Raw genomic sequence first — 25,171 nt, 5'->3', positions numbered from 1 at the left:
TGGCGATGCTTGGGGGACCTTATGGGATGCTGGAAATTGAACCCACGTGGACTGTGTGCAAGGCAAACACCCTACCCGCTGTGCTATTGCTCCAGCCCCCTAAAATGATTCTTTTCCCCTTTCCTTCTTTATTTTGTCAGGATACTGAGCACATTTATTTAAACTGACAGCATCTCTTCATCTACCTGCCCTCCAAATAGCATGATTATACTTTATTTTTGTTTTTGTTTTGTTTTGGGAAGTCATGCCCAGTTGTGCTCAGGAATCACTCCTGGAAGTGCTTAAAGAACCATATGAGGTACTGAGGATCAAATCTAGGTCAGCTGTGAAACAAGGCAATTACCCACTGTGCTATCTGGACCCTCAATATACTTTAAGCCTGAGCTTTACGTTCCTCCAAACCACTGGTTTCTATTATGTCTAATAAAGTCCAGTGAAGGAGAATGGAGGAGCACCTCAAACATTGATGTACCACATTGGTTTCAATCTCAGATGGTCCCTAAGGATATCTTTTCAAAAGCCCCAGGTAATCTATTTCTCCCTTTTCTCATCCTAGTTGTACTTCAAGTTTCTTCATCACTTCAAGTGAAAGCCCTCTTCATTTTATCTTCTTTCCACCTGCAAACCCAACTAATGTTCAGACTATTAATGTCTTCAGAGGATATTGAAGTGTCTTCAAACTCTTTATCCCCGCATTTGTAAATATCTCTTTAATTTGAACATCTCTTACTTCATTTTTCTCTTTAAGTTTTTAAAAATTGGCTTTCATCTAGCTCCTCTACTTTTGTTCTGAATCTTCTCCCTCCAAATATATTTCCCTTAGGACCTAGTTTGGATTATTATTAGTTTTATTTTCTTGGGGCCACACCTGATAGTGTTCATAGCTACTCCTGGCTCAGTCCTCAGGGGATGCTCCTGTGGTGCTTGGGGGACACTGGATGTACCAGAGATAGAACCTGGACCTCCTGAATGCAAAACATGAACTCATTATTTATCCCCTTGGTATACTTGTTTAAATTATTATCTGTTTTATTTCCAACCTGCCTACTAGTTTATTTATTTATTTAATTTTTGGGTCACACTTGGCTGTACTTAAGGTTTACTCCTGGCTTTGTGCTCATAGATCACACCTGGTTGGGGATCACATGGGGTGTTGGGAATCAAACTCTGTTCAACTATGTGCAAAGCAAGCACCATACATGCTGTACTATCTCTCCAGACTCCTGCTAGTCTCTTTACAGAAGTTATTCATGTGCTTGATTGTCTCCATCTTTAGGAATGTTTTCTTGAGAGTTTTTTCTTCTCCATCTATAATTAAAGATGTCTTATATTTAAAGTTTTGGCAATTTATAGTCAGATTTTCTTTTTTCATCTCCTATTCTTTTCTCAACTCAATGTCATCTGACCTTCCACCATTGGCATTGCACTTGCTATGGTTCCTCTTTTGTTCTGATCTTATTTTATACTATAGATTTTTTAGGCAAATAACAAACTACACATATTAAAAATAAACATTTTGATAAATTCTATATATTTATACATCCATTAAAATGTCATCCTAATCAAGGTAGTGAATCACCAACAATTTTTTGTAGGTCTGCCTCCAAAGTGATGCTCAGGAAAACTGGGGGTCCATCTGGCTATTCTCAGCCATGCAGGAGCCCAGAGATGCAATACTGAGTACGCCCTCTGGTTCTGGGGATTACCTAAGCTAACTTAGAGGTGGTTCTGGGGACTCTCCAGGACTGCACTCAGCAAAACTGGCAGCTTAGGGGCTCTGGTGCTGGCAGAAAAACCAAAGTCAGATGCATAAGCCATCTCTGGGCCCACCAACAAAAGTTTTGAGATAATCCTTATAGACTAAACATTTTCTATCATGTTACTAAGAAAACATTGACTTGCTTTTTGAAAAAAAAATTACCATGAGATATATGCATAGCTACAAGTTGTTCTTGATTGGGGTTTAGTCATACAATGTTCCAACACCCATCACTCCACCAGTATGTATTTCCCACCACCAATGTCCCCAGTTTCTCTTTCACCCCTGCCCCCAGACTGCCCCTGTGACAGATACTTTTCTTCTAGTTCTCTGTCACTGTCTCTTCAATTTGATTTTTTAACCCATAGAATAGTTTGAATTTTGTAGAAATGTATATAAATAGGGTCAGACAGTATTCATTCTTTATCGATCTAGCTTATTTTACTCAAGATAATTATTGTGATATTCACTCTTGTTGTATATGTACTACCTATTTGCTCTTTTAAATTACTGAATAAAATTCTTGTGCACTGGAGCTATAGCACAGCGAGCAGGGTGTTTGCCTTGCATTCGGCCGACCCGGGTTTGATTCCTCCATCCCTCTCGGAGTGCCCTAAAAGCTACCGAGAATATCCCGCCTGCACAGCAGAGCCTGGCAAGCTACCCATGGTGTATTAGATATGCCAAAAACAGTAACAACAAATCTCACAATGGAGACGTTACTGGTGTCCACTCGAGCAAATTGATGAACAACAAGACGGACAGTGCTACAATGCTACAGAATAACATTCAAACATAAAACTATGCTGCAATCTATCTCTTTACTTGTTGGTAAACATTTGAATTGTCATTTGATGATGTTTTTTAATAAGGATGCAATGAACATTTGTGGGTCATTAAATGAATATAAGCTTTATGTTCTCTTGGATAAATTCATAGGAGAAGAATGAGCAAATTTTAAGATTTTTTTCACTTTACTTTCAAATTTTAAAAAATTGAAGCATCATAGTTTACAAATAGTAATGAAGTTCCTAGTGTTTTAAGCTCCCTCCAACATTTTCCCATACTCAACTTTTTAAGTAATTACCAAACTTTTTTTCACAAAGTGAATATAAGGTTTTATATCATTTTTGCCTTTTGTTTTGTTCTGGGATCATACCCAGCAGTCCTCAGGACTTACTTCTGGCTCTGTGCTCAGGGGTTGCAGGGACTGTATGTGCTGCTGGGGTCTTGAACCAGGGTTAGCCACATGTAAGGCAAGCACCTTACCTCCTATACTGTTTCTCTAGCCCAGCTTTTATATTCTGAGGAAGTGAGAATTATTTTTTTACCAACATTGAAACAGGAGTGTAGTAGTGTTATTATATTGTAGATTTTGTTTTGTATTTTTCTATATACTAATGATGTTGAAAATGTTTTCATGTGCTTATTTCTCACCTATATGTCACATTTTACTCTTGTTACATGTGTACTAATTGATTTGTTAAAGTTCTTATACATTACAGATACAATAGTTACTTACTGGACATGTGCTTTGTATTTTTTTGCAATCTATGGAAAGTAATTTGGAGGGAGGATAGTTTTGGTTTCATTATGTTTATTTATCAATTCTTCTTCGATAATTTGTCCTTACTTTATTCTAGGTAGAAAAATATTTCACAAATGCAGTACATTTAGAGTTGGTACTATGTGTCCACTACACATTTTTATAACTTTAGCTCTTATTTTAAGTCTTTGATCCATTTTGGGTTTCCTTTGTATATAGTGTGAGATGAGGGCTGAGATTACATTTAAATGTTTTAAAATTTTAATTTAGGTACTTTGATTTACAAGACTGATAGGGTAGCATTTCATGTATGCAATGTCTCAAAACCACACCCTCCACCTGAGTGCTCCCACCCACCTCAATCTACACCGCCCCCAGTCTCCCCTCATGATAATTTCAGTTCTGTGAGATTTCAATTTGCATAGTCATCCTGTTGTTTTAGTATCATTTGTTGAAAAATATTCCCCTGCTACATAGTGAAGATTAACTTGTAAATATATACAGAGGAGGCTATTGGTTTTCCATTATTATTCTGACAAATTTCTATATCATTGGAGAGCATTTGATGAGTTGAATAAAATTGAACCTTATGAACAGCAGACACGGTATATATCTACATTTTTAGGTCTTTTAAAATTTCTCTCAACATTATGTTGTTTATATGTCTTCCATATAATTTATCAAAAATATCCAATATAAAATTTAATATAATAATTTTTTATCATTCAGTGCTATTGGAAATAATAATATTGAAATGTTCTGAATAGAGAGCTCAAAGATAGCGGAACACATTACTTACATATTATTACACACTACTTACACATTATTTGCACATATATTCATTTCCCAGCATTGCAGGACCTCTGATACCCACAAATAATGACACTCAAGCACCTTGCCAGTCGTTACCTTCAAGCACTATCTGTGTAGCTCCAGGCATTTTCTATTTCCTTTTATTTGTTGCTAGGTTATAATAACTGTTTTTATACTGACTGTATATTCTGAAGCTTTGTTAAAGTCACTACTACTTCTAGTATGTTTTTATAGACTTCTTATTTTTTTATACATAAAGATGTACGTAAGTATAGTAATAAAACATACTTCCAATTTTTCCCTTTTTCTAAACTTTTCATCTATTTAAGAATAGTCTCCAATACAATGTTGAACAGTACTGGTGAAAGGGACATTCAGATTTGACAATGTCTCTATGTCTCCTCCAGTCTACTTAATTATTTCCCCCAATATTCCCTTTGCCTGTTATATTCAGTTCTATAGTCCAGGACCAAGGATTTGATACAACTGTATGCTATCCATTCCCTTGTTTTATTTCTCTATATACCAGAGATGAGTGAGATTACTCAGTGTTTGTGACTCCCTCTGTTTTTAATTTCACTTATTTCATCAGTCCTGGAGTTCTATCCACATTGCAAGGAACTGCGAGATTTCATCTTTACTTGCAGTTGAATAGTATTCTTTTGTTTATATATACCAAAATTTCTTAATTGTTTTTTCTTTGGGGGCCATGCCTGGGGGTGTTCAGGCATGACTTATTCTGTGCTCAGCGATCACTCCTGTCTGTGCTGGAGATTGAAATAGGTCGGTCACATGCAATGCAAGTGTGTAATATCTGTTCTATCTCTCCAGCTTTACCACAATTTCTTTATCCATTTGTCTATTGTTAAACATTTGGATTGTTTCTATATCATGGCTATTATATTAAATACTGAAATGAACATATATATATATTAGTTTTGCATTAATATTTTCAATATTTCTTCTGTTCTCCTTCCTCTTTGTAGGGAGCTTAAGCTACACGTTCACCAGACTGATGAAAATGGTCCTTTACAATGTTGACATATTTTTTCCCTCTCTTATTGAATTTGGATAACCTCTAATGCTATGTCTTCATGTCCATTAATATTTTCCCTGTTGGATCCTTTTCCTCAGCTTACCCCTTATATTACATTCCAATGTTTCACCAGAGATCTTACCAATTGCACCTCTTTAATTTCTCACCTTGAACAATAATCCACTTATGGAACTTCCAGTTGCCATTTCTATCCTGATAACTGCTAAAATTCTGTTTATATTCTAGACTATTTAATATTCTGTTATTTCTGAGTGGCTTTTTGATATCTTCTTTGTCTTGATCAATGCTATTTTGGCTTATAAAGAAACTATTATCTCCACTACAGTAGTAAAAGGAAAGATCAAAATAATTTGATCATATTAATTGACTCACAGAAAACATTTGACAAGATCCAACATCCATTCATAATAAAAGCCGAGAATAAAATGGCGGTAGAAGAAACCTTCCTCAAGATAGTAATGGCCATCTATAATAAGCCCACAGTCAATATCCCTTTTTTGTTTTAGGACCACACTAGATGGTGCTCAGGGTTTACTCCTAGATCTTCACTCAGGGATCAATCCTGGTGGGTTTAGAAGACTATATGGGGTGCCAGTTATCAAAGATGGGGTTCTTGCATGCAAGACAAATGCTCTACCCTCTGTACTACTGCTCTGGCCTCACCAGCATCATTCTGTTGTACTTTTTTTAACTGAATCACCATGAGATATACAGTTACAAAATTGTTCATGATTGAGTTTCAGTTACAACTAAAAATCCCAGTTTTCCTCCCGTGCAGCCTGTTATCCCAACCCCTATAGCCTGAAACTTTTCCTCTCTCTCTGTCTCTCTCTATGTCTCTCTCTCTTTCTCTTTCACTCTGTTTTCCTTTTAGGCATTGTGTTTTGCAATACTGTTACTGAAAATGTATCATGTAAATCAAGCAAACCTCTTTTCACCCCCAGTTTTTGTCCAGAGTGATAATTTCCAACTATTATTGTCATAGTGGTCCTTTCTTTGTCCGAGCTGCACTCTCCCTCCCCCTTTGTGGCAGGCTTCTTACCATGGACCAGTCCTTCTGGCTCTTGTTTATATGTCTCTGTGTATTATTGTGTTTTTTCATGTCCCACAAGTTAGTGCAATCATTCTATGCTTGACCCTCTTCCTCTGACTCATTCCACATTATTTTCCAGAAAGTCTGGACCAATTTGTATTCCCAGCAGCAGAGGTTGAGAGCTCCTTTCTCTCTACATCCATGCCAGCACTGGTTGTTATTTTAGGTGTGTGCCAGTCTCTGTGGCATGAAATAATATATTATTATTGTTTTGCTTTGCATCTCCCTGTTAATGATGGAGAGTACTTTTCCATGTGCCTTTCAGCCATATGTATTTCTTCCTTGAGGAAGTTTCTATTAATATTTTATCCCCTTTTTTGATCAGGTTGAATGTCTTTATTTCCTTGTAAAGTTCTACCAATATCTTATATATCTTAAATATTAACCACTTATAAGATGAGTGGTGAATAAGTATTTTTTCCATCCCATTGGATGTCTTTATATTCTAGGCAGTATTTTCTTTGAAGTGCAAAAGCTTCTTAGTTGAATGTAGTCCCATATGTTTATCTTTGCTTCCACTTGCTTGGTCAATTGTATTTAAACCTTGAAGATGCCTTTAGCTTCAATATCATGGACAGTTCTGTCTATGTTTTCCTCTATGTATCTTATGGATTCAGGTCTGCTATCAAGGTCTTTAATCCATTTTGATTTGATATTTGTGCATGGTGTTAGAAAGAAGTCTGAATTATTTATTTATATTTTTTGCATGTAGCTACCAGTTTGCCCAGCACCACTTGTTGAAGTGGCTTTCCTTGCTCCACTTCATATTTTTTCTCTGATCATATCCCTAAGGGTCTGTCTCAGGATATTCAAGCCTATCCCATTGATCTGAGGATCTGTCTTTATTCTGATAAAATGCTGTTTTAATTACTACAGCTTTGTAGTAACAATTTGAAGTTGGGAAAAGTAATACCTCCTGTATTCTTTTTCCCAAGAAATTCTTTGGCTATTCAGAGGTGTTTATTGTTCCATACAAATTTCAATAGTGTTTGATCTATTTCTTTTAAAAAATAACATGGGTATTCTTTTAGGAACTTCATTGAATCTGTACAGTGCTTTGAGGAGTACTACTATTTCATGGTATTAATCCTCCCAATCTATGAGCAGAAGATGTGTTGCCATTCCTCATATCCTCTTTTATTTATTGATGTAATGTTTTGTAGCTTCTTTGTATAGGTCGTTCACCTTGATTTTCTGAGACACAACTCTAAATGGGATTGTTTTTTAATCTCTCTTTCTAATTTATTATTTGTATAAGGCAAACCCATGGACTTTTGTGTATTTATTTTGTAGCCTGCCACTTTACTATTAGAATTGAATGTTTCTAGGAGCTTTGTTTTAGAGTATTTAGGATTTTTTACCACTGTTATTTGTGTTAAGCTGAAGGTATTCCCACTAAGTTCAGGTACAAGGCAAGGATGTCTACTTTCTCCACTTTTATCCAATATACTGTTAGTAGTTCTGGCTGTAGAAATTATACAAGAGAGCCAACTCAAAGTTATCTAAATTAAATAATAAGTCAAATTATTAGTATTTGAAGATGGTGTGATAGTACACATAGAATAACCCAATGATCCACAAAAAAAGCTCCTAGAAACAACTCCTAGAATAACCTAAGGATCCACAAAAAACTCCTAAGCAATAAACCTAGAAACAGTAAACCAATACAGCCAAGTGGAAAACTACAAAGTCAATATACAAAAATCGGTCGCACACTTATATACTAAGAATGAATCAGAGGAGGAAACAATCAAGGAGTCTATATTATTTAAAATAGTGACAAAAGGGGACCCTTGCCGCCGCCACTTCCCACGTCCCACCGCCCCGGCTTTCCCGTCCGCCCGGCTCCCTCCAACCCGGCCTTTTCCCAGGTAATCAGGAGACTCCCAGCCACGCCTCCCGAGTGCGCCCCTGGTTCCCACGCGGCCGCCGGGACTTGGGACCCTTGCCGCCGCCACTTCCCGCGTCCCACCGCCCCGGCTTTCCTGGGACCATTGTCCCAGGAGCCCCTGCTAGGAAGAAACGGGGGCGTGGCCTGAAAGGGGCGTGGTCTAAAAAGGGGCGTGGCCTCCTGCCAGAGCGGCGGCCGCTAATGCGGCCGCAGTTATTATCTCCTACCTTAGCACATTAGGTATGGTCTTCTTGCTTTGAAAATCGGTTTAACACATCTCATACACTTATGCGACCTAGCCTATTAGCTCTAAGTTTAGAAAAATTATCAGTGAATAAGAGAAGCTTAGCAAAGCTTTTGTAAAGACAACTTAGCCTTAAGTCTTCATTAAGGCCCCAACATCAATCACAAAGAAAAGGCTGAGTGTAAGGAAGACTTCTAGAGTAGGAATAAAGCTGCCATCAGAAATAGCACAAACAGAGCCCCTCCTTCTCTCAGCAAGAGGTAGGAGGAATAAACACCTACAAAGTTCCAATCCTATACTTCCATAACAATATGAAGAAGCAGCGAAAATCCCCTCCACGAAGAGAGGGAGAAGAAAAGATACTAGAAACCTCAAAAGAGGCTCCCAACATCTACGACCTCTCAGATAAACAATTCAGAGAGGAAATATGGAGGAGAGTCGACCTACTCCAAGCAAATATGGAACAGACATCCAATAAATTAAGGGAGGAGATGAATCAAGCGCTGAAACGGTCTACCAAGAAAATACAGGAAGAAATGAGAGCAGAAATGAGAGCAGAAATTTCAAACCTTCGAACGGAAGTCTCACAAATAAAGCAATCGGTAGATGAAATAAAAATATCACTAGAAGCCCTCAACAGTAGAATGACTACAGCCGAAGACAGAATCAGTGATCTGGAAGATGAGCTGCAGAAAGCTTATAGACAACAACAAATCATGGCCAAAGACCTCAAAATGGCTATCGAGCGAATCAGAGCCCTGGGGGATGACTTCAAGAGGAACAACATAAGAATCATTGGAGTACCAGAACCGCAGGGAAGCAACCCCAATGAAAAAAACACAGTCAAAGATATCATTGCTAAGAAATTCCCAGAGCTGGAGAAGGCAGGCATCCAGATACAAGGAGTCCGAAGAGTACCAGCAAAAAGAGACCCGAATAAAAAGACCCCAAGGCATATCATAGTCAGAATGGCGGATACCATGGATAGAGACACAATTCTGCAAGCAGCAAGGTCAAAGAAGGAAATCACATACAAAGGAGCACCCCTCAGATTTACGGCCGATCTGTCAGAAGAAACCCTCCGAGCCCGAAGACAATGGTGGGACATAGTGAAAAAACTCAACGAAATGAATGCCTCACCAAGAATACTTTATCCGGCTAAACTCTCACTCAAACTCGAAGGAACCATACACTACTTCTCGGATAAACAACAGCTCAGGTCCTTCATAGACTCAAAACCAATCTTGAAAGAAGGTCTAAAGGGGCTACTGTAAGACAAGGAGGAGCCCCATAAGAATAACAAATCCCTCAGAAAGATGACACAAAACCACATCACAATAATCTCTCTCAATGTCAATGGCCTAAATGCACCTATCAAGAGACACAGAGTGGCTAAATGGATCCGGAAATTAAACCCAACATTCTGTTGCCTGCAAGAAACACACCTGAACAAACAGAGTAAACATAGACTCAAAGTCAAAGGATGGAAAACAATCCTCCAAGCAAACAACCCCCTTAAAAAAGCTGGAGTGGCCATCCTGGTATCCGACAACATAGATTTTAGGATGAAAAAGATCAAAAGGGACAGCAAAGGTCATTTTCTGTTTATCAAGGGATATGTACAACAGGAAGAAATCACACTCTTAAACGTATATGCTCCTAACGAACGACCGGCTAAATATTTAAAACAACTCCTAACAGACTTCAAAGAGGACATCACTAACAGCACAATTGTAGTCGGAGACTTCAATACGGCCTTATCGCCTCTAGATAGATCCACAAGAACAAAACTCAACAAGGAAACACTGACTCTGAAAGAAGAAATAGAAGAGAGAGGCCTAATAGACCTATACAGGGCCTTACACCCCAAAAAGAAAGAATACACATTCTTTTCCAGTGCACACGGAACATTTTCTAAAATAGACCACGTACTGGGCCCCAGAACATACCTCAATAGAATCGGAAAAATAGAAATTGTATCAACCATTTTTTCAGACCACGATGCGCTGAAGATAGAAGCTAACCACTCACAAACACGGAAAATCAAATCAAACACCTGGAAACTAAACAATTCAATGTTGGCCAATGAGTGGGTCAGGAAGGAAATCAAGGAAGAAATCAAAAGATACTTAGAAACTAACGAGAATGAAGACACGAGCTACCAAAACCTATGGGACGCAGCTAAAGCCGTGTTAAGGGGAAAATTTATAGCTCTCCAAGCATTCCTCAGGAAGGAAGAAAGGACCCACATAGATAGCTTGACTTCACGACTCAAGACCTTAGAAAAGGACCAGAAAAAGGACTCCAAACCAGACCGAAGGAAAGAAATAATAAAAATTAGAGCAGAAATTAATGACATCGAAACCAAAAAAACAATCCGAAAGATCAATGAAACAAAGAGTTGGTTCTTTGAGAAAATAAATAAGATTGATAAACCGCTAGCAAGACTCACAAAGAAAGAAAGAGAGAAAACTCTAATAAATCGAATCAGAAATGAAAAGGGGAACATCATAACAGAAACCAGTGAGATTCAAAAGATCATTAGAGACTACTTTGAAGGTCTTTACGCCACAAAAAAGGAGAACCTAAAAGAAATGGATGGATTCCTTGATTCCTACAATCTCCCAACACTGAAGAAAGAAGACCTGGAATACCTGAATAGACCCATCAATGTTAAGGAAATTGAAAATGTAATCAAAAACCTCCCCAAAAACAAAAGCCCAGGCCCAGATGGTTTCACTGGCGAATTCTTCCAAACATTTAAAGAAGACCTATTGCCTGTTTTCCTCAAACTTTTCCAGGAAATTGAAAAAACAGGAACTCTCCCAAACAGTTTCTATGAAGCACATATCTCCCTAATACCAAAAGCAAACAAAGACACCACTAAGAAAGAAAATTACAGACCAATTTCCCTGATGAACACCGATGCGAAGATCCTCAACAAAATACTAGCAAATAGGATCCAACAACTCATCAAAAAGATCATACATCACGACCAAGTGGGATTCATCCCAGGGATGCAAGGATGGTTTAACATTCGGAAATCAATCAACATAATCCAGCATATCAACAAAAGTAAAGACAAAAACCATATGATCATATCAATAGATGCAGAGAAAGCATTTGACAAGATCCAACATCCTTTCATGATGAAAACCCTCCCCAAAATGGGGTTTGGAGGAACTTTCCTCAAGATAGTCGAAGCCATCTATCACAAGCCTACGGCAAGCATAATCCTCAACGGGGAAAAACTAAGGGCCTTTCCTCTGAGATCAGGCACAAGACAAGGATGCCCACTCTCACCACTCCTCTTCAATATAGTACTGGAAGTACTTGCGATAGCTATTAGACAAGAAAAAGAGATTAAGGGCATCCAGATAGGAAGGGAAGAAATCAAACTCTCACTATTTGCAGACGACATGATACTATATCTAGAGAAGCCTAAAACCTCTACTAAGAAACTCTTAGAAACAATAGACTTATACAGTAAAGTTGCAGGCTACAAAATCAATACCCAAAAATCCATGGCCTTCATATATGCAAACAATGAGGCAGAGGAAAGGGACATGAAAAAAGCAATCCCATTCACAATCGTGCCCCAGAAAATCAAGTACCTTGGAATCAGCTTAACCAAGGAAGTAAAAGACCTTTACAAAGAAAACTACAAAACGCTACTCCATGAAATCAAAGAGGACATGAGGAACTGGAAACATATACCCTGCTCGTGGATAGGGAGAATCAATGTTGTCAAAATGGCAATACTCCCTAAAGCATTATACAGATTCAATGCGATCCCTATAAGTATACCCGTGACATTCTTCAAAGAAGTGGATCAAGCAATCCTAAAATTCATATGGAATAACAAACGTCCAAGGATAGCTAAAACAATTCTTGGGAAAAAGATGATGGGAGGCATCACCCTCCCCAACCTCAATCTTTACTACAAAGCAGTAACAATTAAAACAGCATGGTACTGGAACAAAGGCAGAGCCGTAGACCAATGGAACAGGGTGGAATATCCCTACACACAACCCCAAATGTATGATCATCTAATCTTTGATAAGGGAGCAAGAGATGTGAAATGGAGCAAGGAAAGCCTCTTTAACAAATGGTGCTGGCACAACTGGACAACCACATGCAAAAAAATGGGTTTAGACCTTGACCTGACACCATGCACAAAAGTCAGATCAAAATGGATCAAAGACCTCAACATTAGACCACAAACCATAAGGTACATTGAAGACAAGGTCGGCGAAACCCTCCACGATATTGAAGATAAAGGTATCTTCAAAGGTGACACGGAACTAAGCAATCTAGTAAAAACAGAGATAAACAAATGGGACTACATTAAACTAAAAAGCTTTTGCACCGCAAGAGATACAGTGACCAGAATCCAAAGACTATCCACAGAATGGGAAAGGATATTTACACAATACCCATCAGATAAGGGGTTGATATCAATGGTATATAAAGCACTGGTTGAACTCTACAAGAAGAAAACATCCAACCCCATCAAAAAATGGGGCGAAGAAATGAACAGAAACTTTACCAAGGAAGAAATACGAATGGCCAAAAGGCACATGAAAAAGTGCTCTGCATCACTAATCATCAGAGAGATGCAGATCAAAACAACCATGAGATACCACCTCACACCACAGAGACTGGCACACATCCAAAAGAACAAAAGCAACCGCTGTTGGAGAGGATGTGGGGAGAAAGGGACCCTTCTACACTGCTGGTGGGAATGCCGGCTAGTTCAGCCCTTTTGGAAAACAGTATGGACGACTCTCAGAAAACTAGAGGTTGAGCTCCCATTTGACCCAGCAATACCACTGCTGGGAATATATCCCAGAGAGGCAAAAAAGTACAATCGAAACAACATCTGCACATGTATGTTCATCGCAGCACTGTTTACAATAGCCAGAATCTGGAAAAAACCCGAATGCCCCAAAACGGATGACTGGTTGAGGAAACTTTGGTACATCTATACAATGGAATACTATGCAGCTGTTAGAAAAAAGGAAGTCAAGAATTTTGTAGTTAAGTGGATGGGCATGAAAAGTTTCATGCTGAGTGAAATGAGTCAGAAAGAGAGAGACAGACATAGAAAGACTGCACTCATCTATGGTATATAGAATATCAGAGTGGGAGACTAATACCCAAGAACCGTAGAAATAAGTACCAGGAGGTTGACCCCATGGCTTCGCGGCTGGCCTCACGTTCCGGGGAAAGGGCAACTCAGAGAAGCGATCACCAACTACATTGTAGTTGAAGGCCATGTGGGGGAAAGGAGTTGCGGGCTGAATGAGGGCTAGAGACTGAACACAGCGGCCACTCAACACCTTTATTGCAAACCACAACAGCTAATTAGAGAGAGAGAACAGAAGGGAATGCCCTGCCACAGTGGCAGGGTGCGGTGGGGGGGAGATGGGAGTGGGGAGGGTGGGAGGGACGCCGGGTTTACGGGTGGTGGAGAATGGGCACTGGTGAAGGGATGGGTTTCCGAACTTTGTATGAGGGAAGTATAAGCACAAAAGTGTATAAATCTGTAACTGTACCCTCACGGTGATTCTCTAATTAAAAATAAATAAATTATAAAAAAAAATAAATAAAATAGTGACAAAAAGTCAAGTATCTATGAATAAACAAATGATGTAAGAGATTTATACGATGAAAACTTTAAATTATTTCAGAAAGTGAAAAAGAACTTAGGAAACAGAAAGAAAATCCATGAACATTGATTGGAAGAATAAATACTATCAAAATGACTATCCAACCTAAACTACTATATAGATTCCAAACGATCCCCATTTAAATTCAGAAGATATTCTTTGAGGACTTGAAATAGATGGTAATAATGTTTGTATGGAATCATAAAAGATCCTGAATAACCAAAGTCATACTGAAAAATAAGAAAGTATGAGCTATCTCATTATCTAATATTAAACTATACTATAGAGCTACAGTGATCAAAACTACAGATTACTGGACTAAGGATAGACTCACTGACCAACAGGTCAGATTTTAATATCCAAGGACAAATTTTATGTAAAAATCTGAGAGCACGAAATGTAGTACAGACAGCATCTTAAATAAATGGAGCTGGGAAAACTGGATATCCACATGTAAAAATGTAAAATTGGGCCCATCTACCACACCTTACACAAAAGTAAATTCTTTTTTTTTGCACAAGAATCTGAATTTTAGTGAATTATTTTCTTCTTTTTCTTTTTAAAAATTTTTTAAATTTTATTGAATCACTGTGAGATAGTTACAAGCTTTCATGTTTGGGTTACAATCTCACAATGATCAAACACCCATCCCTCCACCAGTGCACATTCCCCACCACCAATATCCCGAGTATACTCCCCCTTTCCAACCCTCCCCCTGCGTCTAAGGCAGACAATATTCCCCATACTCTCTCTCTACTTTGAGGCATTATGGCTTGCAACAGAGACACTGAGAGGTCATTATGTTTGGTCCATTATCTAGTTTTGGCATGCATCTCCCATCCCAACTCGTTCCTCCAGCCATCATTTTCTTAGTGATCCCTACTCTATTCCATCTGCCTTCTCTCTTCTGCTCATGAAGCAGTCTTCCAGCTATGGGGCAATCCCCCTGGCCCTTGTATCTACTGTCTTTGGGTGTCAGCCTCATGTGATGCTACCCTACACTCCACAAATGAGTGCAGTCCTTCAGTGTCTGTCCCTCTCTTTCTGACTCATTTCACTTAGCATGATACTCTCCATGTATATCCTTTTATAAGCACATTTCATGACTTCATCTCTCCTCACAAAAATCAATTCAAAGTGGGTAAAAGACCTTGAGGTTAGACTGAAATATATGAAGATTGAGGAAACTATAGGCAGAATGCTTCAAGATTTGGACTCAATGGTCTCAATATTCTGACAAAGGCAACAGAATGAAAAGTAAAGAAATAGGACTATATAAAATTAAAGAGTTTATGCATGGTGAAAGATACATGGGCTAAACTAAAATTCAGGTAACTGAATGGAGAAAGAACATACTCAACACATTAAAGGGTTGATATCTGGGAGATATAAAATATTCACAAAATTAACTGAAATAATAAAAACTTATCAAAAATGTGAGGAGAAAACAAATAGACATTTAGAGGAAGATAGGCAGATGACCATAGGCACTTGAAAAAGCGTCAGCATCACTTATCATTAGGGAAATTCAAATAAAGGCAACAATGAGATATCATCTCACACCAGTCAGAATGGCACATACCAAAAACAGTGGGAACAATCTGTGTTGGCAAGGATGTCATGAAATAGAAATTCTCATCCATCTCTAGTGGGAACATTGTCTGGTTCAACTTCTATCGAAAACATCATGGAAAATTCTCAGTAAACTAAGAATTGAGCTGTCATAGAACTCAGCTATTCAAGTTTTGAACATATCTCCCCAAGACAAAAAAAATTCATTCAAAATGACATGCTCACCATTGTTCATAGTAGTGTTTAGTACATTATCTAAGATATGAAATAAACCCTAAGTGTTCAGAGACAGGTGAATTTATTATGAAGATGTGGTATACATACACAATGGAATACTATATGCTGAAAGGGACGATAGAATTATGCAATTTGCTGCAATTTATTTGGAACTAGAATATATCATGTTGAGTGAATTAAGCCATAAAAAGGACAAACATAGGATGATCCCTTATCTGTGATACATAGAATAACCAGAGGAGGTATGCAATAAATGAGGGAATGCCTAGGTGACCCTTGATGCCTGAGAATAGGGAGAAAAACAGAGAAAGAAAGAAATCAAGCAAGAAGATGAAAATGGGAAGTAGTGAGGGAACAGGAGTCAGGAACCTTGGGTATACCAGTGATGTGGAGAGTCGTGTAGCCATGTATTCAAAACACAGGCTCAGCAACACATTGAAAACGTGAGATCTAAACTATAGCCACCGAATTTTAAAATGTGCTTGTTAAGGTGGCAGGTGGGTGTAAGGGGATGGTAACACTGGTTCCACACAAAAACACAGTGTTCCACATGGGAACACTGGTGGAGGAAAGTTGACATGGTAGGGGGATTGGTGTTGGAATATTGTATGCCTAATACTCAACTATCAAATAATTCTGTAAATCACAGTTCTTTAAATAAAAATATATTTTTATTTTATTTTTTTAAATAAAAAAATTTTAAAAAGGGGGGCTGGAGCGATAGTTCAGAGAATAGGACACTTGCCTTGCATGCGACCAACCTGGGTTTGATCCCTGGCATCTAATACAGCCCCCCAAGTACCGCCAAAAGTAATTCCTTAGTGGAGAGTTAGGCGTAATCCCTGAGTACAGCTGGGTGTGGCCAAAAAACAAACAAAAAATTAAAAAGAAGCTTGTATGTCTTCTATATCTTATAGTAAATAGTGATGCTAAATGACTAGTTATCAAATAACAAATATGGATCTCATTGAGAACCTCCCTTTTGTCCAAATGGAACATATTTTAATAACTAGATTATGTCAGTTTACCTCCTTAATATGACTCAGGTTCTTCTGCTTCTCTCTATAATATAGCTACTGCAAATTAATGAATCTTTTTCTTCTATATTACTGCAACATTCTCCATGACTTTATAAACCTTTCCCATCTTTGCTTTTCCTGATGCAGAATGATTTTCTATTATGCAAATATGATCATGTCATTTTCTAAGTTCCCTGTGTCTAAGAAATCATAGTCCAAATTTTTTCACATTAGAAACAGAGACTAACATAAGCCTTTATTTATTTCATTAACATAAGTCTTCATAGATTCTCCATTCAAATAATACATGATGACTGCAGTTTCTTGAAGAAGTTATGTTGTTCCTACCTTTATATCTTTGCTTGGACTCTAAGTCCTACTTTTAAGTTATTCTTTTCATCTTCTGTGTGCTAGACTTTATTTATCCTTTCTGACCTAGTTCAAGAGTTCATTTCCAGGAAGCATCTCCTGAGTCACCTAGGGTTTTTGAATCATTGAAGTATATGGTTCCTCTATTATGCAACTTCCTAACTCTATTGCAAATATTTGTTCATATTAGTATTTATTACTGTACTTATGCTTTCTTAAAAGTTTTAACTTTGTTTTTCTCTCTGTATTCAGAGACTTCAAGTACAGTACCCAACATATAAAAAGTATTCAGTAAAGTTTTATTAATGCACAATTATTTTTTCATAAGTATAAAGTTGTTAAGAGATGAAGCAGAGCTTCAAGTCAAATGTTTAAGATTTCAAACTCTTGTTTTATCGGCTACATGATACTGTCTTAAAACTAAATTACCTCAATTACTTGAATATTTCTTCCTGTATGTTTCTAGACTAGATTGTAGATTTAGTTTGTCACATTTTATCATTTTGATCTACCCCTAGATTTTCCACTTTTTAAAAGTGTAAGAGTAAGTATGAAATCAATAATCAATGAATGTTTCCAGAGATAGCTTTCAAAGGATAGCTACAATATCTCTGATTCAACATACTGTCCTGTAATGCTATTATCCCATCAAGAGACAGAGTCTACATCTCTACTTTTTGTATTTTCATGGGATATGTGATTGTTTGGATAACCAAAATTTAATAACATTACATTCATAGTAATAAAAGCATTATTAGAATATCTTCTTATAATGTCTCTTAACTGTTCTCACTGTTTCCAATTTCTACATCTCAAAAATCATAAAACATATTACTACCCTGAGATCAGTTTTGTAAAACAATAAAATAATGTGGAGATACTCTAGAGATGAAATGTTATGGGGAGAGAGACAAAGGTAGGCTAAGGTGCCAATCCTTGAGGTACCAGATATTTGGTGAAGAAACTATATTGAAAAGTATGTGTTCTTTCACATTTCTTTAGCAGATTCCAAATAAATCACAGACAAACCAGTAGACAAGGACTTCTAAAATGCCTCATCCATAAAATCATGAATAAAATAAAGCTATTTCTGTCAGCCACTAAAATGTGAGTGGCTTGTTATATAGCAATCGATAATGAAAACAGAGCAGGAGGAAATCTGATGTGTCTATCATCATGAAATGCTTAGAACAAAAATTTTCTTTAAGCCCAGAATAGCAAGAGAAGAAGTCAACCTACAACCTGAAAAGAAAAAGTCAAATAAGAAACCCTCTTCATACCTCAAACAGTAAATAAATATATAGAGCTTAGTGTCTCTTGAAGTGGTGATGATAAAATACAAATAACTTGAAAACAGGCAGAAAAAGGACTGATTTTCAATATTACAGATGGCAAAGAAAGAAAGGACGTTCCCCAAAGATATAAAGGCCGGAGTAATGGATTAAATATAAAAGGTTGAATTTAGAAGCTTTTAATTAAGTGATGCAATCAAGTCCAGCCCCCATATGTATAAAAATAATTAGCACAACCTGTGAGATAATAATTTAGATGCCAGTAACTTCTCGAGAGGTAATACTTCTTAAAACTCATTATTCTAAGTGGAAAATTACAAATGAAAAAGTCTTATTGTCCAGTTTTACTCAGAAAATACCTGAAAGATTATGCCCAATTCTGTGAGCAATCAAGAAAATGAGACGACGCAGGTCAGTGTCACCGGGAGGAATTTTTGACCTTTTAAGTCTCTGTCAACTCCAAGAGTGTCTGAACCTGGATTTAGATGCATTCTTGAAATTCTGTAAGGTTTCAAGCAATTCCTCACTACTGAGTCCTGGCCTGGGTCTTTGTAGCAGTGTTCTTTAAATCCAACTGCTTAATACTTTAACAAGATCTGGAAGGCAGATTCCAGGGGGAGAACTGCTTCTGGGCTTTCTCATTGTAAGATTTGATTAAGGCAGGCTTTCCAGTAAAAATCTCCGAGGAAGAAGGGGTGGTTTTTGTTTGTATGACCCTATTATCTCACAAATAGGAGGGATTTCCAATTTTCCACTTATAAGGAGGCAGGAGATCTAGGTTCAAGGTCAGTTAGATAGACCTTCACCAGTTTTGCCCCTATGTGCCTTGCTTTGTGAAGTATGACTCATTATAATTAAATTTTGAGCTAAATTAACTATAATTCCTGCACTTATTAGGAGATCAGTGTTTGAAGTCCTTGTAAAAGAATATGATCTATTCATTTTGATAAAACAATTAACTACCCAACAGAGCTAATATTTTATTTTAAGGAAAAGTAATTTTGATTAATGATGCATTTTATTTCTCAAATCCCTGCAGTAATGGGTCACAACTTTGGTGAGAAAGCCCAGAAAATGTAAAAACTAGAAAATTCACAGTATTTGGAGGTAGATTATTTTGGCTTTGCCAAAGTTGTTGTTTCTCTTGAAGACCACCCTAAACCCCCTGGGCACATATCTACATCAGAATTATCCACTAATGTACATACCTGGAAAATACTACTGTTAGCACTGACATTCTTATACTTATTTTCTCTTACACACAGAGTACATATCATCACTTTAAGATATTTGGAAATATACTTTAAAGGTAAGTAAGCATATGAAAAGGACTAGTTGTAAGGAATCAATATATGCTTCCTGGACCAGGAGATACTTGATTACTAGTGGCTGAGGGTTTGGATAAAAATTGTGATGCATGGTACAGTGTCAAAAAATCAGAAGTTAATTTTTTCAATTTAGTTGAGAGATCAGAAGTGGGACTGGAGAAGAAAACCTGCGTTGATGCTACAAAGAGTACACACTTAAAGAATTGCTGATTGTTGGGATATTTGGGAGACAGTGAGTGGAATGAGTCAAGGTAAAATTCCAAGTGCTTATTGTATGATAGGTCATGTGATAGTAGATTGTATGTTTGTAAGGGACTATAAGTATGTAGAAAAGTATTTTTATAAGGGACAATATATTTTATGGAGTGATGAACTATTTTGAATTGGAGTTAACTATGGCATATCAAGGTAGAGATATCTAGTAGGAAGCTGAATAAATGGATATGAAGCTCAGATGATATGTATGATTTCAAAAATTACTGATGTGAACCAATTGAAACTTATGTTTCAATTATGAGAAGAGAGCTATAGATTTAAGCATGTAAAGTATTAAGGATAAAGGAGTTAGCCAAGGAGGAATAAGAAAGGAAAGAGTAGAAACAAATATATGATTTTAAATATAGTAAACTGAGGATCAGGGAGGCAAAGAGAAGGGGGCATGGAAAACTTGAAAACTTAATCAGCCTTCTTAGCCAGCATGATTTGTGGGAGAGAGCCTACAGGTTCAGGGAGGTAGCATAAGTAAAGGCATGGAGGCTGAACTGAAGAAGATGCCAAAGCAAGAATTTCATTGATCTAAAGGCTTTTCTCTGAAAATAGTGTGACATATTAACCGCCCTGCTATGGAGTCTAACTACAAATGTTCCTCTTCTAGAGATCATATTGGCATTACCTTTTATTTCTTGGCTTATGGTTCCTAAGGAGCATCATACACGCTTCTCTTATTTAATGGGGGGAGAGGACACATCTGACAGTACTCAAGAGTGAACCCTGTTGATGCTCATGGGACCATACGTGGCGGTGGAATTTGAACCAGGGTTGGTTAGATGCAAGGCAAGTACCTTAAATATATCACTGTCTCTCTGATCCACTCGAAACTTTCCTACCTTCTACAAACCCTACCTCATGCAGTTATGTGGTTAGCCTCTGAGAAGGCTGGGAGGTGGACCTGCAAACATACCTATCCTACTAGCTTACTTTACATTCTAAGGCCAATCCTAGCTTCATCAAAATAGGATTATAAATGTATTTTCATCTGCCCCATCTGATGCCTTACCTCAGTGTCTGTCACATGACTGTCCTTTTTTATGGCAGCATCCCCACTCCCACCCATTTACTATTCATGCAGATTCTTCAAAGTCAAGCTTACACATCATGAAGTCATTCTAGTTATTCCAAACAGAAATGACTCTTCACTTTAGAGTATTGGGGACTGAAGAGATAATATGGTGGTGAGGCACTTGACCTCCACACGGATGACACGGGTTTGATCCATGGTACTGCCTATAGACCTCATAGCCCCTGCCAGGAGTGATCCTTGAGCTATGAGCCAGGAGTAATGCCTAAGCATTGTCAGGTGTCATAAAACAAAGTGAAATAAAACAAAGCAAACCAAACCAGAACAAATGAACATTTTATAGTAGTAGAGTATTTTGCATTCTCACAGCATGAATTCTGCTTTATTATGTATTTAAACCTAGAAATTTCTTTCCAACTTCTTTCTTCTGGATTGTTCCTGGAATAACTCCTTGAGGGCCTGAACCATGCCTTCTTTTCCTTGTGCATTATCCACCAGCACTAAGCATAGCTCATAGTACATAGACATATTCAACAAATGTTTATAGAATTAGTGGGTGCATGGATAAAGGAAAGGATAAATGATTTTGGGAGAGTTCAACTCCAGTTGAATCACTCCTGGTGGTGCTCGGGGGACCATATGGGATGCTTGGGAATCAAACTTGGATCGGCTGTGTGCAAGGTAAATGCCCTACCCACCTTACTATCACTCCAGCCCCACTTTCTCTCCTTTCTTACTTCCTTTCCCATACTCTTTCTGTCCCTCTCCTACAATCTGTTCTCTTCTCTTCCTCTCTCCCTTTTTACATTAATATCTTCACCAAACTTTAGGATTTTGAGGAAGATTGTAGAAGCAGTCTCCAGAGTGTGAAGAAACTTGTGCAGGGGCAAAGACAGAATCCTGAACTTGAGTCTGATGTCTGTATATCTTTAACATTTAATTCTTTCCCTTATGTATAAAGATAGACAAGTATAAAGAAAAACATTTCATTCATAATCTAACCTCTCAAAAGGTAACTTTTGATATTAGATACACGTTTCCATCTAGCTTTTTAATATGCAATTTAACATGTTTTAGACTCCATTAAGTATAAATTTGTGCTTTCCAGCATGCCTTGTACTGCATCATTCTCTACTATAAAGGACTCCACAGGCCCTTTTCCAAACAAATCTAAGCTTTCAACTCCCCCATATGTCACATAGAGTTTGTATCAATGGCCCATCAGTTTCTTACCACTGAATGGATGATACTTTGAGATTCTAAAGGTAAGATTATTTCGAAATATTCAAAAAGTGATTATCTTGATATTTTGAGAGAGTGTAGGATTTATAGATAAAGTACACTACACCTACACTGTCTACTCACTGGAGATGATCCTATCCAGAAAGATGCCTCTCTGCTAATCTTTCCTTTTGCTTTACTTTCCCGAGACTGTCATTTCCTCTTTAGGCATCTTTCTACTGTCTCCAGTTCAACTCTTAGTGACCATTATGAACTAATCTGTTAGGGAAAATGGACTTTTATGATAATAAGTAGAAATCAAGAGCAAAAACTTATATTGCCTTTTTCTATGCTCACAGTTTTAAAAAACAAACTTACAAACTTACTTTATCATATTGTTTTCCCATCGTAAGCTATTTCTTATCCTGCAGATGTTTGACTATTTTTTTGCTTTTTTGGGGGTTCACTCCTGGCGATGCACAGGGGTTACTCCTGGCTCTGTGTTCAGGGATTACTACTGGCGTTGCTCAGGGGACCATATGGGATGCTGGGAATCAAACCCGGGTTGGCCGCGTGCAAGGCAAATGCCCTACCCACTTTGCTATTGCTCCAGCCCTGATGTTTGACTATTCTTAATAATTTTATAAACAACAGAAATTAGAAGAATGAAGTAGCAGGAGTAAGATTTCAAATCTATATGGAATAAACTCCCTATAAACATTCACCTATTATCAACTTATAACATGTATGGTGGCGCAGTTCATCATTGAGAGGTGGAATAGAGCAGTGGACACACGTGGCTTAGTTCTTTGGTTACTCAGATCACTGGGAATCCCAGGCAAATATTTCATTGATCTGTGAGTTTATGTCATTGAGTGCATAAGGATAATATGATTAGATAGCCGAAGGAAGGAAGATGAAATTCTTCTCTGACCAAAGTACTCATGCCCTTGTTCTACCTAAAACTATAGTAATATAGACATTCATTCACTTCCTGCATCAAGAACAATTTATATCACCACAAAGCTACATTTCTCAGTCCATATACTTTTTATAATATACTAAGTCGAAGCTTAGAAACATTAATTGGAAAACAAACTGTGTAACACAAAAGTGTACCATATTTGATCACAAATATTACACTCCTTGAAATGTTTCATGAGAAAAAATAAAATGTGAGGTTAAGGATCGTTTGAGTAAACAACCTCTTAGGAGACAAATAAAGCATATTAAAGGCTTTTAGAAGTGTTTCTATAAGGTAACTCTTTTATGGCCACTAATACAAATAACATATAATAGAGATTCAGTAAACTCACATGTAGAGTTTTCCTAATGAGGTGGTCCCCAAAGCACCACAATGTGGTGAAGCTAAGCAAATCTTAGAGGAAAAGAAGATGAGAGGCATCTTTTTCCCGAAATTACAATTATACTATAAAGCCATAGTAATCAAAACAGTGTGATACTGGAATAAGGACAGACTCTCAGACAGATAGAGTGTCAACATATCCTCATATGCTTTCAGTTAATTTTCAATAGAGCAGGAAAAAGTATGAAGTGAAACGGAAAACTTTTTCAACAAATGGTTTGTGAAAACTAGTCTGTCACATGCAATACCACTTTCTAACACCATACACAAAAGTCAAATAAAAATGGATTAAGCATCTCACACCACAGAGACTTGCACACATTCAGAAGAACAAAAGCAACCAGTGCTGGCATGGATGAGGGGAAAACGGGACGCTCCTTCAATGTTGGTGGGAATGCCGACTGGTCCAGCCTTTCTGGAAAACAATATGGACAGTCCTTCAAAAACTAGAAATTGAGCTTCCATATGACCCCACAATACCACTTCTGGCAATATATCCCAAGAATGCAAAAGAGAACAGTGGAAATGATATCTGTATCTATATATTCATTGCAGCACTGTTCACAATAGCCAAAATCTGGAAACAACCCGAGTGCCCTAAAATAGATGACTGGTTAAAGAAACTTTGGTACATCTACACAATGGAATACTATGCAACTGTTAGGAGATTATGAAGTCATAAAATTTGCTTATAAATGGATAAACATGGAGAGTATCATGCTAAGTGAAATGAGTCAGAAAGAGAGGGACAGACAGAGAGGGAGTGCACTCATTTGTGGAGTGTAGGGTAGCATCACATGAGGCTGACACCCAAGGACGATAGATACAAAGGCCAGGGGATTGCTCCATAACTGGAAGACTGCTTCATGAGCAGAGGGGAGAAGGCAGATGGAATAGAGAAGGGATCACTAAGAAAATGATGGCTGGAGGAACGAGTTGGGATCGGAGATGCATGCCAAAAGTAGATAATGGACCAAAGATGATGACCTCTCAGTATCTGTGTGCAAGCTATAATGCCCAAAAGTAGAGAGAGAGTATGGGGAATACTGTCTGCCTTAGAGGCAGGGGGAGGGTGGGAAAGGGGGGGTATACCCGGGATATTTGTGGTGGGGAATGTGCACTGGTGGAGGGATGGGTGATTGATCATTGTGAGGTTGTAACCTAAACATGAAAACTTGTAACTATCTCACGGTGATTCAATAACATTTTAAAAAATTTTAAAAGAATGGATTAAACAATTACAAAAACAAAATAAAATAAAGATAAAAATGGATTAAAGACCTTAATATCAGCCTGAAATCACATATTATATGAGAAAAACATAGAGGTACCTTCAATAATTAAATGCCATTGAAAAAGTAAATGAAAGCAAAGACAAAGAAATGGGAATACATC

The sequence above is a fragment of the Sorex araneus genome, chromosome X (genome assembly GCF_027595985.1).
Source record: "Sorex araneus isolate mSorAra2 chromosome X, mSorAra2.pri, whole genome shotgun sequence".
Taxonomy (NCBI): Eukaryota; Metazoa; Chordata; class Mammalia; order Eulipotyphla; family Soricidae; genus Sorex; species Sorex araneus.
The sequence above is the reverse complement of the archived record's forward strand: the minus strand, read 5'-3'. Positions refer to the sequence as shown.